We start from the raw sequence: 16,069 nt of genomic DNA on the forward strand, positions 1-16,069 counted from the left end.
GGACCTTATGTCAAAAAAAAAATTGTGGGGTCCGTACCAGACCCTTATCCAAGCATGCAGCCCAGAAAGCCAGGAAAGAGGGGAGAGCGAGCACCTACTGAACCATAGAAGGCCACATTCCCTGAACATGGGGGGGGGCACTTTTCTAGGAGTAGTTTCCTAGCAAAGCACTTTGCCCCCATGTTAATGGGGGCAAGGGCCTCTTTCCCACAACCCTGGCCCGGCGGTTGTGGGGGGTGTGGGGTAGCTCATTTTGTTCAGGATGGGGCCCTCAGATTCCTGCCCCCCCATGTGAATGAGTACAGGCACATAGTAGGGGTACACCTATGACGTTAAAGGGGTGGGGTCCTCCTATGAAGTCACATGCTGCCCCTGACACCCCACCCCCTATAATGTCAAAGGGCGGGACTTTTGACATTTTTTTGGTGAATGCCCCACACTCTTTCACATGAAGATTTCATGATCTGGGGGCTCTCCTCATCAACATGGGGACAAGGTGCTTTGCCAGGGGGATCCCCCTGGCAGAGTGCCCCCCATTGTAAGGGCATGCACCATGGTTCGCTTGCCCCCCCCCCCCCATTTTCTGGCCTGCTGGGCTGCCAGGTTGCATGCTCGGGTAAGGGCCTGGAATGGATTTGGGGGGGGGGGGGGTCACACACTTTTTTTTTGGTGTGGTTTCATCCCTTAAAATCCATGCCAGACCCAAAGGGCTGTTTTTTTCATGTTGCCACTTTTGTATACATTCTGCTTTCAGCAGGAAATCCCCATTGACAGCAGGGATGACTCATCGTTGTTAGGACGCCAGCAGGTGCTGACTCCTTAACAACGATGACTCATCCCTGCTGCTGACAGACCAAACACCAAAGCTCAAAAATGCTTCAAAAATGCTATGCAAAAACGTTTAAAAAAGATGCGACATAACGCCAAAAAATGCTCAAATGTACAATGCTCAGGTGTGAATACATTTGAAAAGCTTCTTCAGGCATCACTTCTACTACAAACTCCTCCTGGGTGTGCTACACTGGGTGTGCTACATATGCCCACAAAAACACAGGGTATGTGTGTGTAGCATGTCCTGCCCTTCTCCCTTGCTGTCTCCCCCACACAAAGACACACACATACTTGCTGTAAAATTCCTAGCTGTCAAAATGGTAGTCAATACAGCAGCTGTAGATGTTGCTGTTGTAAAAAAAAAAAGACTGATGCAGTGTTTTAAAAACATTATTTCGGCACAAGATAGATACGAAGTAGCATTGTTACTTTTATATCTACAGTACGCTGTTTCAGCAAATTAAATGGGTGAGCTTTGATCTTATGATGTCAGTTAAAGCGGAGTTCCGGCCTCAAAATCGAAAAAATTGATCTTGGGCCATCCGCTTTCTGAGTGCAACCTGAAAAAAGAAATGGATACTGACAATTTTTTTTTTGGTCACTCTCACTTACCTTATTATAGAAGAAAATATACTCACCTTCCTTCCACTTCCTCCCTCTGTGGCCGCGGCCCGCGCCGTCTCTTACGGTTTTCAATGACTCCTGGGAGCTGAACGTCATTGCTCCCAGGAGTCAATGCGCCTGCACCGGCCCCGCTCGTCACTTCCGGTGCAGGTGCAGCATTCCCTGCTAAATGCAGAAGCTGTGCAGGGATGCCACGCCTGCACCGGAAGTGACAAGCGGGGCCGGTGCAGTGCATTGTGGGACTCCGACGTCATGGAAGAGGACACGAAGAGGGACGCTGCGGCTTCAGCTGCCAACACCTGATATGGCAGCACTGGAGAAGAACTTTTCAAGGTAAGTATTTCTTCTTACAGGTAAGTGCGACCCGGGACAGTTCAGAGGCTATCCATTGTGGAATGTACTAGCCCTGACTGTCCCGGGGGTATTTTTAGCTAAAATTGACCCCGAGGCCGGAACTCCACTTTAACCACCTCAATACTGGGCACTTAAACCCCCTTCCTTCCCAGACCAATTTTCAGCTTTTAGCGCTGTTGCATTTTGAATGACAATTGCGCGGTCATGCAACACTGTACCTAAACCAAATTTATGTCATTTTTTTCCCCACAAATAGAGCTTTCTTTTGGTGGTATTTGATCACCGCCAGGTTTTTTCTTTTTTGGTGCACAAATAAAAAAAGACCGAAAAGTTTGAAAAAAAAAAAAAAGTTTTTTTGTTTAGGTTATAACATTTTGTAAATAGATATGTTTTTTCCTGCACTGATGAGCACTGATGACGCCGCACTGACAGGCACTGATGAGGAGACACTGATGGGGTGGCACTGATGGGGTGGCACAGATGGGGTGGCACTGATATGCAGCACTGATGGGCACTGATAGGTAGCACTGATATGCAGCACTGATGGGCACTGATATGTGGCACTGATAGATAGCACTTATGTGCAGCATTGGTGGGCACTGATAGGCAGCGCTGATGGGCACTTATAGGCAGCACTGATGGGCACTGATGGGCAGCACTGATGGGCACTGATGGGCACTGATAGGTGGCACTGATGGGCACTGATGGGTGGCACTGATGGGCGGCACTGATCGGCACTGATGGGGGGCACTGATGGGCACTGATAGGCAGCACTGGTGGGCAATAATGGGCACTGGTGGGCGGCACTGATAGATGGCAATAATGGGCACTGGTGGGCAGCACTGATAGATGGCATTGGTGGGCAGCACTGATAGGGGGGCACCACTGGCAGGCTCTCTGAGCCCTGTTTGCCATCCCTGGTGGCCATGGTGGGCATCCCTGGTGGTCATGGGTGGGCATCCCTGGTGGCTCTAGTGGCATCCCCTCCCCCCAGGGCTGCACTGGTAATCAATCATCTGATTACCAGCACAGACCCCCCCTGTGATCAGTGAGTAATTAGAAATACTCACTGATCACCCCGGCTGCAGAATTGATCCTCTGATCTTCTCCTCACTGACAGGATCTGTCAGGAGGAGAAGAGATCGAAGCCGTTACAACGGCTGTATTGACATTACATGACGGCTGTGATTGGTCACAGCCGTCATGTGATCAGGAGGGCCAATCACAGGGCCCTCCTGCCGAGTCTTGTTGCTCTGTGTCCTAGGGACACAGGCACATCGAGATCGCGCCGCTGCGCGTGCCCGCGGCGGCGCGATCTCTCTCCTTCTGAAGGACGTTCCGGAACGTCCATTCAGAAGGACGAGACTCCCACCCGGCCGTATATGTACTATGGCCCGGGTGGGAGGTGGTTAAAGTGTTACTAAACACAGGACCCTGCATTCACTATATCCGATCTTCCACAGTACACAGAACATGGAAATGCAATCATTTTATTTTATAAACTGCTAAATACCTTTTTTCATCAGCAGTATATAGCAGTCTTTTGACTTCTATCAGTGACTGGTTAAAACTTGTAGGAGGAGTTTTCATACTGCGCTGGCTGTCCTATTAGGATGCAGGACCTCTGACCCTCTGTCTGGAAAGTGCTGGTTGGCCCTGTGTTGATCACATGCGCCCTACCAGGAAAAAAAAAAAAAAACCCTCTAGCAATACACACCAAACTGAGCATGTGCAGCCTGACTCCACTAATGCCCCATACACACGTGCAGATTATCTGCAGACTTTTGTCTGCAGACTTACCAAAACCATATAATATGAGGTCAAACCTAAACACTTTCAATTTGTATGCAATCCGGCAGGCTCTTGCACTACATAGAAAAGGTAAGTCTGCAGATAATCTGCACGTGTGTATGGGGCATAACTCTGTCTTATCCGGACATGTTTTGGAGGCATTGCAAGAAGGGGAAAATTAGAGAAGGCAGGATCAAACATCCTTTTTACACAATGCAGATGAAAAACCCCTTAGGTTGCACACTGAGTATAAAAAGCATGCTTTACTGCATATACACACTGATTTTGTTGTTGTGGGTTTAGCAACACTTTAGAGCAACCTCACAAGGAAAAAAAAGTTTCTATTTAGCTTCTGTTAGGCCACCTGACAGCAAAAGTTAAAGCGGTGTTCTAGCCGGAAAAAAAAACAGAAAAGTCAGCAGCTAAAAAAGAAAATTTTATTTGGGCACGATCGCGCAATTGTCAGTTAAAGTAACGCAGTGCCATATCGCAAAAAATGGCCTGGTCATTAAGGGGGAAAACCTTCCGGTCCAGAAGTGGTTAATAAAGGAATTGTCAAAAACTGCCTCCTGTCTTTATTTATTTTGACACTTTTTTTTTTGCTGAATGAGTAGGGGGACAATGTCCCCCTACTCATTCACATAGGGGGCCTGGGATCTGGAGGCTCCCTTGTTGAAGAGGGCTTCCAGATTCTGATTAGTGCCTGCAGACCCAGGGTTGTTGGGAAGAGGCCCTTGTCCCCAACAACATGGGGACAAGGTGCTTTGGGGTGGGGGGCAAAGTCCCAAATCATCCCCCCATGTTGAGGGCATGTGGCCTGGTTTGGTTCAGGAGGGGGGGGGGGGGGGCGCATGCAGGGCTGCATGCTCGAATAAGGGTCTGGTATGGATTTTGGGGGGGACCCCATGCAATTTTTTTATTTTTATTTTGGCGGTTCCCCTTCAAAATTCATACCAGACCCAAAGGGTATTGCTGGCAATTGAAATTTATTTTTTTTTCCTTTATAAATGTCAGTTTTATACATGGTACAAATGCGCCACTTTACAGGCATACTAAGGGGACCCCCAGGCACTGTATTTAAAGGAATTATTCATTTTTACTATTTTACTTGAAGCATCGTTAAAATCACTGCTCCTTTAAAAAATGTTTTTGCATTGATACATGTCCTCCAGGGCAGTACTCGGACCCCTATACCTTTTTTTATTGCCAATAAGTTGCATACAAGCCTTCAAAATGGGGAATTTGGGTTTTTCAAGTTCGGGTCCCATTGACTTCAATGGGGTTCGGGTCAGAACTTTTGCGATGTCTGAAAGTTTTGGCGCAAACCGAACTGGGTGGTCCTTCTCTATGCGCACACATGCAATGTTTTTGAATGAGCCCTTAATAATGTAATCTATCTACTTTCCTAGGATGGGATTTTCAGTTTAGGCCAATCAGAATAATGTTTGCCCAAATCATCAGATGATGTGTCTTTTTGAGAACTCCTAGATTTTGTGAAGAATGGTTCTATCAGACTGTTACAAATGTATCCTCCATAAAACAGCTGGGATTTCACCAATCTGCAGGCACTTCCCAGTAACTCCTGAAGTTATTCTACACTGCCTTCCCAGAGTGATCCTCTACACTGCTTTCCCCGAGTGATCCTCTACACTGCCTTCCCTGAGTGATCCTCTACACTGCCTTCCCCGAGTGATCCACTATACTGCATTCCCTGAGTGATCCTCTATACTGCCTTCCCTGAGTGATCCTCTATACTGCCTTCCCTGAGTGATCTTCTACACTGCCTTCCCTGAGTGATCCTCTACACTGCCTTCCCTGAGTGATCCTCTACACTGCCTTCCCTGAGTGATCCTCTACACTGTCTTCCCTGAGTAATCCTCTACACTGCTTTCCCTGAGTGATCCTCTACACTGCCTTCCCAGAGTGATCCTCTACACTGCTTTCCCCGAGTGATCCTCTACCATGCCTTCCCTGAGTGATCCTCTACACTGCCTTCCCTGAGTGATCCTCTACACTGCCTTCCCTGAGTGATCCACTACACTGCATTCCCTGAGTGATCCTCTATACTGCCTTCCCTGAGTGATCCTCTATACTGCCTTCCCTGAGTGATCTTCTACACTGCCTTCCCTGAGTGATCCTCTACACTGCCTTCCCTGAGTGATCCTCTACACTGCCTTCCCTGAGTGATCCTCTACACTGCTTTCCCTGAGTGATCCTCTATACTGCCTTCCCTGAGTGATCCTCTATACTGCCTTCCCTGAGTGATCTTCTACATTGTCTTCCCTGAGTGATCCTCTACACTGCCTTCCCTGAGTGATCCTCTACACTGCCTTCCCTGAGTGATCCTCTACACTCCCTTCCCTGAGTGATCCTCTACACTGCCTTACCTGAGTGATCCTCTACACTGCCTTCCCTGAGTGATGCTCTACACTTCCTTCCCTGAGTGATCCACTACACTGCATTCCCTGAGTGATCCTCTATACTGCTTTCCCTGAGTGATCCTCTATACTGCTTTCCCTGAGTGATCTTCTACACTGCCTTCCCTGAGTGATCCTCTACACTGCCTTCCCTGAGTGATCCTCTACACTGCCTTCCCTGAGTAATCCTCTACATTGCCTTCCCTGGGTGATCCTCTACACTGCTTTCCCTGAGTGATCCTCTACACTGCCTTCCCTGAGTGATCCTCGACATTGCCTTCCCTGAGTGATCCTCTACACTGCCTTCCCTGAGTGATCCTCTACACTGCCTTCCCTGAGTGATCCTCTACACTGCCTTCCCTGAGTGATCTGCTACACTGCTTTCCCCGAGTGATCCTCTACACTGCCTTCCCTGAGTGATCCTCTACACTGCCTTCCCTGAGTGATCCTCTACACTGCCTTCCCTGAGTGATCCTCTACACTGCTTTTCCTGAGTGATCCTCCACACTGTCTTCCCTGAGTGATCCTCTACACTGCCTTCCCTGAGTGATCCTCTACACTGCTTTCCCTGAGTGATCCTCTACACTGCCTTCCCTGAGTGATCCTCTACACTGCCTTCCCTGAGTGATCCTCTATACTGCCTTCCCTGAGTGATCCTCTACACTGCCTTCCCTGAGTGATCCTCTACACTGCTTTTCCTGAGTGATCCTCCACACTGTCTTCCCTGAGTGATCCTCTACACTGCCTTCCCTGAGTGATCCTCTACACTGCTTTCCCTGAGTGATCCTCCACACTGTCTTCCCTGAGTGATCCTCTACACTGCATTCCCTGAGTGATCCTCTACACTGCCTTCCCTGAGTGATCCTCTACACTGCCTTCCCTGAGTGATCCTCTACACTGCCTTCCCTGAGTGATCTTCTACACTGCTTTCCCTGAGTGATCCTCTACACTGCTTTCCCCGAGTGATCCTCTACACTGCTTTCCCCGAGTGATCCTCTACACTGCTTTCCCCGAGTGATCCTCTACACTGCTTTCCCCGAGTGATCCTCCACACTGTCTTCCCCGAGTGATCCTCTACACTGCTTTCCCTGAGTGATCCTCTACACTGCTTTCCCTGAGTGATCCTCTACACTGCCTTCCCTGAGTGATCCTCTACACTGCCTTCCCTGAGTGATCCTCTATACTGCCTTCCCTGAGTGATCCTCTATACTGCCTTCCCTGAGTGATCTTCTACACTGCCTTCCCTGGGTGATCCTCTACACTGCCTTCCCTGAGTGATCCTCGACATTGCCTTCTCTGAGTGATCCTCTACACTGCCTTCCCTGAGTGATCCTCTATACTGCCTTCCCTGAGTGATCCTCTATACTGCCTTCCCTGAGTGATCCTCTATACTGCCTTCCCTGAGTGATCTTCTACACTGCCTTCCCTGGGTGATCCTCTACACTGCCTTCCCTGAGTGATCCTCGACATTGCCTTTCCTGAGTGATCCTCTACACTGCCTTCCCTGAGTGATCCTCTACACTGCCTTCCCTGAGTGATCCTCTACACTGCCTTCCCTGAGTGATCTGCTACACTGCTTTCCCCGAGTGATCCTCTACACTGCCTTCCCTGAGTGATCCTCTACACTGCTTTCCCTGAGTGATCCTCTACACTGCTTTCCCTGAGTGATCCTCTAAACTGCCTTCCCTGAGTGATCCTCTGTCTTCCCTGAGTGATCCTCTACACTGCCTTCCCTGAGTGATCCTCTACACTTCCTTCCCTGAGTGATCCTCTACACTGCTTTCCCTGAGTGATCTTCTACACTGCCTTCCCTGAGTGATCCTCTATACTGCCTTCCCTGTGTGATCCTCTACACTGCCTTCCCCCAGTGATCCTCTACACTGCCTTCCCTGAGTGATCCTTCACACTGCCTTCCCTGAGTGATCGTCTACACTGCCTTCCCTGAATGATCCTCTACACTGCCTTCCCCGAGTGATCCTCCACACTGTCTTCCCTGAGTGATGCTCTTCAATGCCTTCCCTGAGTGATCCTCTACACTGTCTTCCCTGAGTGATCCTCTACACTGTCTTCCCTGAGTGATCCTCTACACTGCCTTCCCTGAGTGATCCTCTACACTGCCTTCCCTGAGTGATCCTCTATACTGCCTTCCCTGAGTGATCCTCTACACTGCCTTCCCTGAGTGATCCTCTACACTGCCTTCCCTGAGTGATCCTTCACACTGCCTTCCCTGAATGATCGTCTACACTGCCTTCCCTGAGTGATCCTCTACACTGCCTTCCCTGAGTGATCCTCTACACTGCTTTCCCTGAGTGATCCTCTACACTGCCTTCCCTGAGTGATCCTCTATACTGCCTTCCCTGAGTGATCCTCTACACTGCCTTCCCTGAGTGATCCTCTATACTGCCTTCCCTGAGTGATCCTCTATACTGCCTTCCCTGAGTGATCCTCTATACTGCCTTCCCTGAGTGATCCTCTACACTGCCTTCCCTGAGTGATCCTCTACACTGCCTTCCCTGAGTGATCCTCTATACTGCCTTCCCTGAGTGATCCTCTACACTGCCTTCCCTGAGTGATCCTTCACACTGCCTTCCCTGAATGATCGTCTACACTGCCTTCCCTGAGTGATCCTCTACACTGCTTTCCCTGAGTGATCCTCTACACTGCTTTCCCAGAGTGATCCTCTACATTACCATCCCTGAGTGATCCTCTGTCTTCCCTGAGTGATCCTCTACACTGCCTTCCCTGAATGATCCTCTACACTGCCTTCCCCGAGTGATCCTCCACACTGTCTTCCCTGAGTGATCCTCTTCAATGCCTTCCCTGAGTGATCCTCTACACTGTCTTCCCTGAGTGATCCTCTACACTGTCTTCCCTGAGTGATCCTCTTCAATGCCTTCCCTGAGTGATCCTCTACACTGTCTTCCCTGAGTGATCCTCTACACTGTCTTCCCTGAGTGATCCTCTACACTGCCTTCCCTGAGTGATCCTCTACACTGCCTTCCCTGAGTGATCCTCTATACTGCCTTCCCTGAGTGATCCTCTACACTGCCTTCCCTGAGTGATCCTCTACACTGCCTTCCCTGAGTGATCCTTCACACTGCCTTCCCTGAATGATCGTCTACACTGCCTTCCCTGAGTGATCCTCTACACTGCCTTCCCTGAGTGATCCTCTACACTGCTTTCCCTGAGTGATCCTCTACACTGCCTTCCCTGAGTGATCCTCTATACTGCCTTCCCTGAGTGATCCTCTACACTGCCTTCCCTGAGTGATCCTCTATACTGCCTTCCCTGAGTGATCCTCTATACTGCCTTCCCTGAGTGATCCTCTATACTGCCTTCCCTGAGTGATCCTCTACACTGCCTTCCCTGAGTGATCCTTCACACTGCCTTCCCTGAATGATCGTCTACACTGCCTTCCCTGAGTGATCCTCTACACTGCTTTCCCTGAGTGATCCTCTACACTGCTTTCCCAGAGTGATCCTCTACATTACCATCCCTGAGTGATCCTCTGTCTTCCCTGAGTGATCCTCTACACTGCCTTCCCTGAGTGATCCTCTGTCTTCCCTGAGTGATCCTCTACACTGCCTTCCCTGAGTGATCCTCTACACTGCCTTCCCTGAGTGATCCTCTACATTGCCATCCCTGAGTGATCCTCTGCCTTCCCTGAGTGATCTTATTGATCGGTCCTATAGAGGGAGGATAAGGGTAAAGGCGGAGCGCACCGAACTATCCCGGATCCTTCCCTACACTGTACAGTACAGCGCTCCTACACTGCAGAGAGCTGTGCCGTGATTGGCTGCCTGTACACTGCTGGTCCAGGAGGAAGGAGGAAGCAGGAAGAATGATGGGCGGGCAGTGCAGGGCCAGGACAATACAGGTCAGATGAGAGCAGTGCGGGAGGTGTGTCCACAGCCGGCCTGTCACATTCACAGCGCAGGTAATGAGCGCACACAGCGCACTACTGTACATAGCGAGCCTTCCCCGCTACTAACACTGGAGGGAGGCGGAGGAGGCCGCACACGGGACGCCGCTTTGTGACGGACGGGGTGATGTCATGACTTAACCCCTGCAGGTACCTGAGGTGACACCACTGGTCGCCATGTTACGCAATGCATTCTGTACTGTGCTCCTATTACAGGGTGACAGACTTGTGACTGCAGTCTTTTATTGCTTTTCATTCTTCACATGGTGGCTGCAGAGGGGAGATTAGCCCTGTATGCAGGACAGTCCCGCAGAGGTGAGAGTATCCCTGTATACAGGACAGTCCCGCAGAGGGGAGAGTATCCCTGTATACAGGACAGTCCCGCAGAGGTGAGAGTATCCCTGTGTACAGGACAGTCCCGCAGAGGGGAGAGTATCCCTGTATACAGGACAGTCCCGCAGAGGGGAGAGTATCCCTGTATACAGGACAGTCCCGCAGAGGTGAGAGTATCCCTGTATACAGGACAGTCCCGCAGAGGTGAGAGTATCCCTGTATACAGGACAGTCCCGCAGAGGTGAGAGTATCCCTGTATACAGGACAGTCCCACAGAGGGGAGAGTATCCCTGTATACAGGACAGTCCCACAGAGGTGAGAGTATCCCTGTATACAGGACAGTCCCACAGAGGGGAGAGTATCCCTGTATGCAGGACAGTCCCGCAGAGGTGAGAGTATCCCTGTATACAGGACAGTCCCGTAGAGGTGAGAGAATCCCTGTATACAGGACAGTCCCGTAGAGGTGAGAGAATCCCTGTATACAGGACAGTCCCACAGAGGTGAGAGTATCCCTGTATACAGGACAGTCCCACAGAGGCGAGAGTATCCCTGTATAAAGGACAGTCCCACAGAGGTGAGAGTATCCCTGTATACAGGACAGTCCCGCAGAGGTGAGAGTATCCCTGTATACAGGACAGTCCCACAGAGGGGAGAGTATCCCTGTATACAGGACAGTCCCACAGAGGGGAGAGTATCCCTGTATACAGGACAGTCCCGCAGAGGTGAGAGTATCCCTGTATACAGGACAGTCCCGCAGAGGTGAGAGTATCCCTGTATACAGGACAGTCCCGCAGAGGTGAGAGTATCCCTGTATACAGGACAGTCCCGCAGAGGTGAGAGTATCCCTGTATACAGGACAGTCCCGCAGAGGTGAGAGTATCCCTGTATACAGGACAGTCCCGCAGAGGTGAGAGTATCCCTGCATACAGGACAGTCCCACAGAGGTGAGAGTATCCCTGTATAAAGGACAGTCCCACAGAGGTGAGAGTATCCCTGTATACAGGACAGTCCCGCAGAGGTGAGAGTATCCCTGTATACAGGACAGTCCCACAGAGGGGAGAGTATCCCTGTATACAGGACAGTCCCACAGAGGGGAGAGTATCCCTGTATACAGGACAGTCCCACAGAGGGGAGAGTATCCCTGTATACAGGACAGTCCCACAGAGGGGAGAGTATCCCTGTATACAGGACAGTCCCACAGAGGGGAGAGTATCCCTGTATACAGGACAGTCCCACAGAGGGGAGAGTATCCCTGTATACAGGACAGTCCCACAGAGGAGAGAGTATCCCTGTATACAGGACAGTCCCGCAGAGGTGAGAGTATCCCTGTATACAGGACAGTCCCGCAGAGGTGAGAGTATCCCTGTATAAAGGACAGTCCCACAGAGGTGAGAGTATCCCTGTATACAGGACAGTCCCGCAGAGGTGAGAGTATCCCTGTATACAGGACAGTCCCGCAGAGGGGAGAGTATCCCTGTATACAGGACAGTCCCGCAGAGGGGAGAGTATCCCTGTATACAGGACAGTCCCGCAGAGGTGAGAGTATCCCTGTATACAGGACAGTCCCGCAGAGGTGAGAGTATCCCTGTATACAGGACAGTCCCGCAGAGGGGAGAGTATCCCTGTGTACAGGACAGTCCCACAGAGGGGAGAGTATCCCTGTATACAGGACAGTCCCACAGAGGAGAGAGTATCCCTGTATACAGGACAGTCCCGCAGAGGTGAGAGTATCCCTGTATACAGGACAGTCCCACAGAGGGGAGAGTATCCCTGTATACAGGACAGTCCCGCAGAGGTGAGAGTATCCCTGTATACAGGACAGTCCCACAGAGGGGAGAGTATCCCTGTATACAGGACAGTCCCACAGAGGAGAGAGTATCCCTGTATACAGGACAGTCCCGCAGAGGTGAGAGTATCCCTGCATACAGGACAGTCCCACAGAGGGGAGAGTATCCCTGTATACAGGACAGTCCCACAGAGGGGAGAGTATCCCTGTATACAGGACAGTCCCACAGAGGAGAGAGTATCCCTGTATACAGGACAGTCCCACAGAGGGGAGAGTATCCCTGTATACAGGACAGTCCCGCAGAGGTGAGAGTATCCCTGTATACAGGACAGTCCCGCAGAGGTGAGAGTATCCCTGTATACAGGACAGTCCCGCAGAGGTGAGAGTATCCCTGTATACAGGACAGTCCCACAGAGGGGAGAGTATCCCTGTATACAGGACAGTCCCACAGAGGGGAGAGTATCCCTGTATACAGGACAGTCCCACAGAGGAGAGAGTATCCCTGTATACAGGACAGTCCCGCAGAGGTGAGAGTATCCCTGTATACAGGACAGTCCCACAGAGGCGAGGTATCCCTATGTACAGGACAGTCCCGCAGAGGTGAGAGTATCCCTGTATACAGGACAGTCCCACAGAGGGGAGAGTATCCCTGTATACAGGACAGTCCCACAGAGGTGAGAGTATCCCTGTATACAGGACAGTCCCACAGAGGCGAGGTATCCCTATGTACAGGACAGTCCCGCAGAGGTGAGAGTATCCCTGTATACAGGACAGTCCCGCAGAGGTGAGAGTATCCCTGTATACAGGACAGTCCCACAGAGGTGAGAGTATCCCTGTATACAGGACAATCCCGCAGAGGGGAGAGTATCCCTGTATACAGGACAGTCCTGCAGAGGTGAGAGTATCCCTGTATACAGGACAGTCCCGCAGAGGTGAGAGAATCCCTGTATACAGGACAGTCACACAGAGGCGAGAGTATCCCTGTATAAAGGACAGTCCCGCAGAGGTGAGAGTATCCCTGTATACAGGACAGTCCCGCAGAGGTGAGAGTATCCCTGTATACAGGACAGTCCCACAGAGGCGAGGTATCCCTATGTACAGGACAGTCCCGCAGAGGTGAGAGTATCCCTGTATACAGGACAGTCCCACAGAGGGGAGAGTATCCCTGTATACAGGACAGTCCCACAGAGGTGAGAGTATCCCTGTATACAGGACAGTCCCACAGAGGCGAGGTATCCCTATGTACAGGACAGTCCCGCAAAGGTGAGAGTATCCCTGTATACAGGACAGTCCCGCAGAGGTGAGAGTATCCCTGTATACAGGACAGTCCCACAGAGGGGAGAGTATCCCTGTATACAGGACAGTCCTGCAGAGGTGAAGTATCCCTGTATACACGACAGTCCCGCAGAGGGGAGAGTATCCCTGTGTACAGTCCCGCAGAGGTGAGAGTATCCTTGTATACAGGACAGTCCCGCAGAGGTGAGAGTATCCCTGTGTACAGTCCCGCAGAGGTGAGAGTATCCTTGTATACAGGACAGTCCCGCAGAGGTGAGAGTATCCCTGTATACAGGACAGTCCCGCAGAGGTGAGAGTATCCCTGTATACAGGACAGTCCCGCAGAGGTGAGAGTATCCCTGTATACAGGACAATCCCGCAGAGGGGAGAGTATCCCTGTATACAGGACAGTCCTGCAGAGGTGAAGTATCCCTGTATACAAGACAGTCCCGCAGAGGGGAGAGTATCCCTGCATACAGGACAGTCCCGCAGAGGTGAGAGTATCCCTGTATACAGGACAGTCCCGCAGAGGTGAGAGTATCCCTGTATACAGGACAGTCCCACAGAGGCGAGGTATCCCTATGTACAGGACAGTCCCGCAGAGGTGAGAGTATCCCTGTATACAGGACAGTCCCACAGAGGCGAGGTATCCCTATGTACAGGACAGTCCAGCAGAGGTGAGAGTATCCCTGTATACAGGACAGTCCCGCAGAGGTGAGAGTATCCCTGTATACAGGACAGTCCCACAGAGGTGAGAGTATCCCTGTATACAGGACAATCCCGCAGAGGGGAGAGTATCCCTGTATACAGGACAGTCCTGCAGAGGTGAAGTATCCCTGTATACAAGACAGTCCCGCAGAGGGGAGAGTATCCCTGTGTACAGTCCCGCAGAGGTGAGAGTATCCTTGTATACAGGACAGTCCCGCAGAGGTGAGAGTATCCCTGCATACAGGACAGTCCCACAGAGGTTAGAGTATCCCTGTGTACAGTCCCGCAGAGGTGAGAGTATCCCTGCATACAGGACAGTCCCGCAGAGGTGAGAGTATCCCTGTATACAGGACAGTCCCGCAGAGGTGAGAGTATCCCTGTATACAGGACAGTCCCACAGAGGCGAGGTATCCCTATGTACAGGACAGTCCCGCAGAGGTGAGAGTATCCCTGTATACAGGACAGTCCCGCAGAGGTGAGAGTATCCCTGTATACAGGACAGTCCCGCAGAGGTGAGAGTATCCCTGTATACAGGACAGTCCCGCAGAGGTGAGAGTATCCCTGTATACAGGACAATCCCGCAGAGGGGAGAGTATCCCTGTATACAGGACAGTCCTGCAGAGGTGAAGTATCCCTGTATACAAGACAGTCCCGCAGAGGGGAGAGTATCCCTGCATACAGGACAGTCCCACAGAGGTGAGAGTATCCCTGTGTACAGTCCCGCAGAGGTGAGAGTATCCTTGTATACAGGACAGTCCCGCAGAGGTGAGAGTATCCCTGTATACAGGACAGTCCTGCAGAGGTGAGAGTATCCCTGTATACAGGACAGTCCCACAGAGGTGAGAGTATCCCTGTATACAGGACAATCCCGCAGAGGGGAGAGTATCCCTGTATACAGGACAGTCCTGCAGAGGTGAAGTATCCCTGTATACAAGACAGTCCCGCAGAGGGGAGAGTATCCCTGCATACAGGACAGTCCCACAGAGGTGAGAGTATCCCTGTGTACAGTCCCGCAGAGGTGAGAGTATCCCTGTATACAGGACAGTCCCGCAAAGGGGAGAGTATCCCTGCATACAGGACAGTCCCACAGAGGTGAGAGTATCCCTGTGTACAGTCCCGCAGAGGTGTGAGTATCCCTGTATACAGGACAGTCCTGCAGAGGTGAAGTATCCCTGCATACAGGACAGTCCCACAGAGGTGAGAGTATCCCTGTGTACAGTCCCGCAGAGGTGAGAGTATCCCTGTATACAGGACAGTCCCGCAGAGGGGAGAGTATCCCTGTGTACAGGACAGTCCCGCAGAGGGGAGAGTATCCCTGTATACAGGACAGTCCCGCAGAGGTGAGAGTATCCCTGTGTACAGGACAGTCCCGCAGAGGTGAGAGTATCCCTGTGTACAGGACAGTCCCGCAGAGGGGAGAGTATCCCTGTATACAGGACAGTCCCGCAGAGGTGAAAGTATCCCTGTATACAGGACAGTCTCGCAGAGGGGAGAGTATCCCTGTATACAGGACAGTCCCACAGAGGTGAGAGTATCCCTGTGTACAGTCCCGCAGAGGTGAGAGTATCCCTGTATACAGGACAGTCCCGCAGAGGGGAGAGTATCCCTGTGTACAGAACAGTCCCGCAGAGGGGAGAGTATCCCTGTATACAGGACAGTCCCACAGAGGTGAGAGTATCCCTGTGCACAGTCCCGCAGAGGTGAGAGTATCCCTGTATACAGGACAGTCCCGCAGAGGGGAGAGTATCCCTGCATACAGGACAGTCCCACAGAGGTGAGAGTATCCCTGTGTACAGGACAGTCCCGCAGAGGTGAGGGTATCCCTGTATACAGGACAGTCCCGTAGAGGTGAGAGAATCCCTGTATACAGGACAGTCCCGCAGAGGTGAGGGTATCCCTATGTATAGGACAGTCCCGCAGAGGTGAGAGTATCCCTGTATACAGGACAGTCCCGCAGAGGGGAGAGTATCCCTGTATACAGGACAGTCCCACAGAGGTGAGAGTATCCCTGTATACAGGACAGTCCCA

General features: G+C 51.4%; 1 protein-coding gene across 1 annotated transcript in view; it reads left to right on the forward strand.

Annotated features, from left to right (window-relative positions):
• The first annotated feature begins 9,841 nt into the window (after positions 1–9,841).
• LOC309546331 (cohesin subunit SA-2-like) overlaps positions 9,842–16,069 on the forward strand; it is a 124,601-nt gene continuing 118,373 nt past the window's right edge. Inside the window, exon 1 of the mRNA XM_082245944.1 lies at positions 9,842–9,954. The gene's annotated coding sequence lies outside the window, so the exon portion shown is untranslated. The remainder of the gene's footprint in view (positions 9,955–16,069) is intronic.

Source organism: Pelophylax lessonae (assembly GCF_965119305.1).
Source record: "Pelophylax lessonae genome assembly, chromosome: 2".
Classification (NCBI taxonomy): domain Eukaryota; kingdom Metazoa; phylum Chordata; class Amphibia; order Anura; family Ranidae; genus Pelophylax; species Pelophylax lessonae.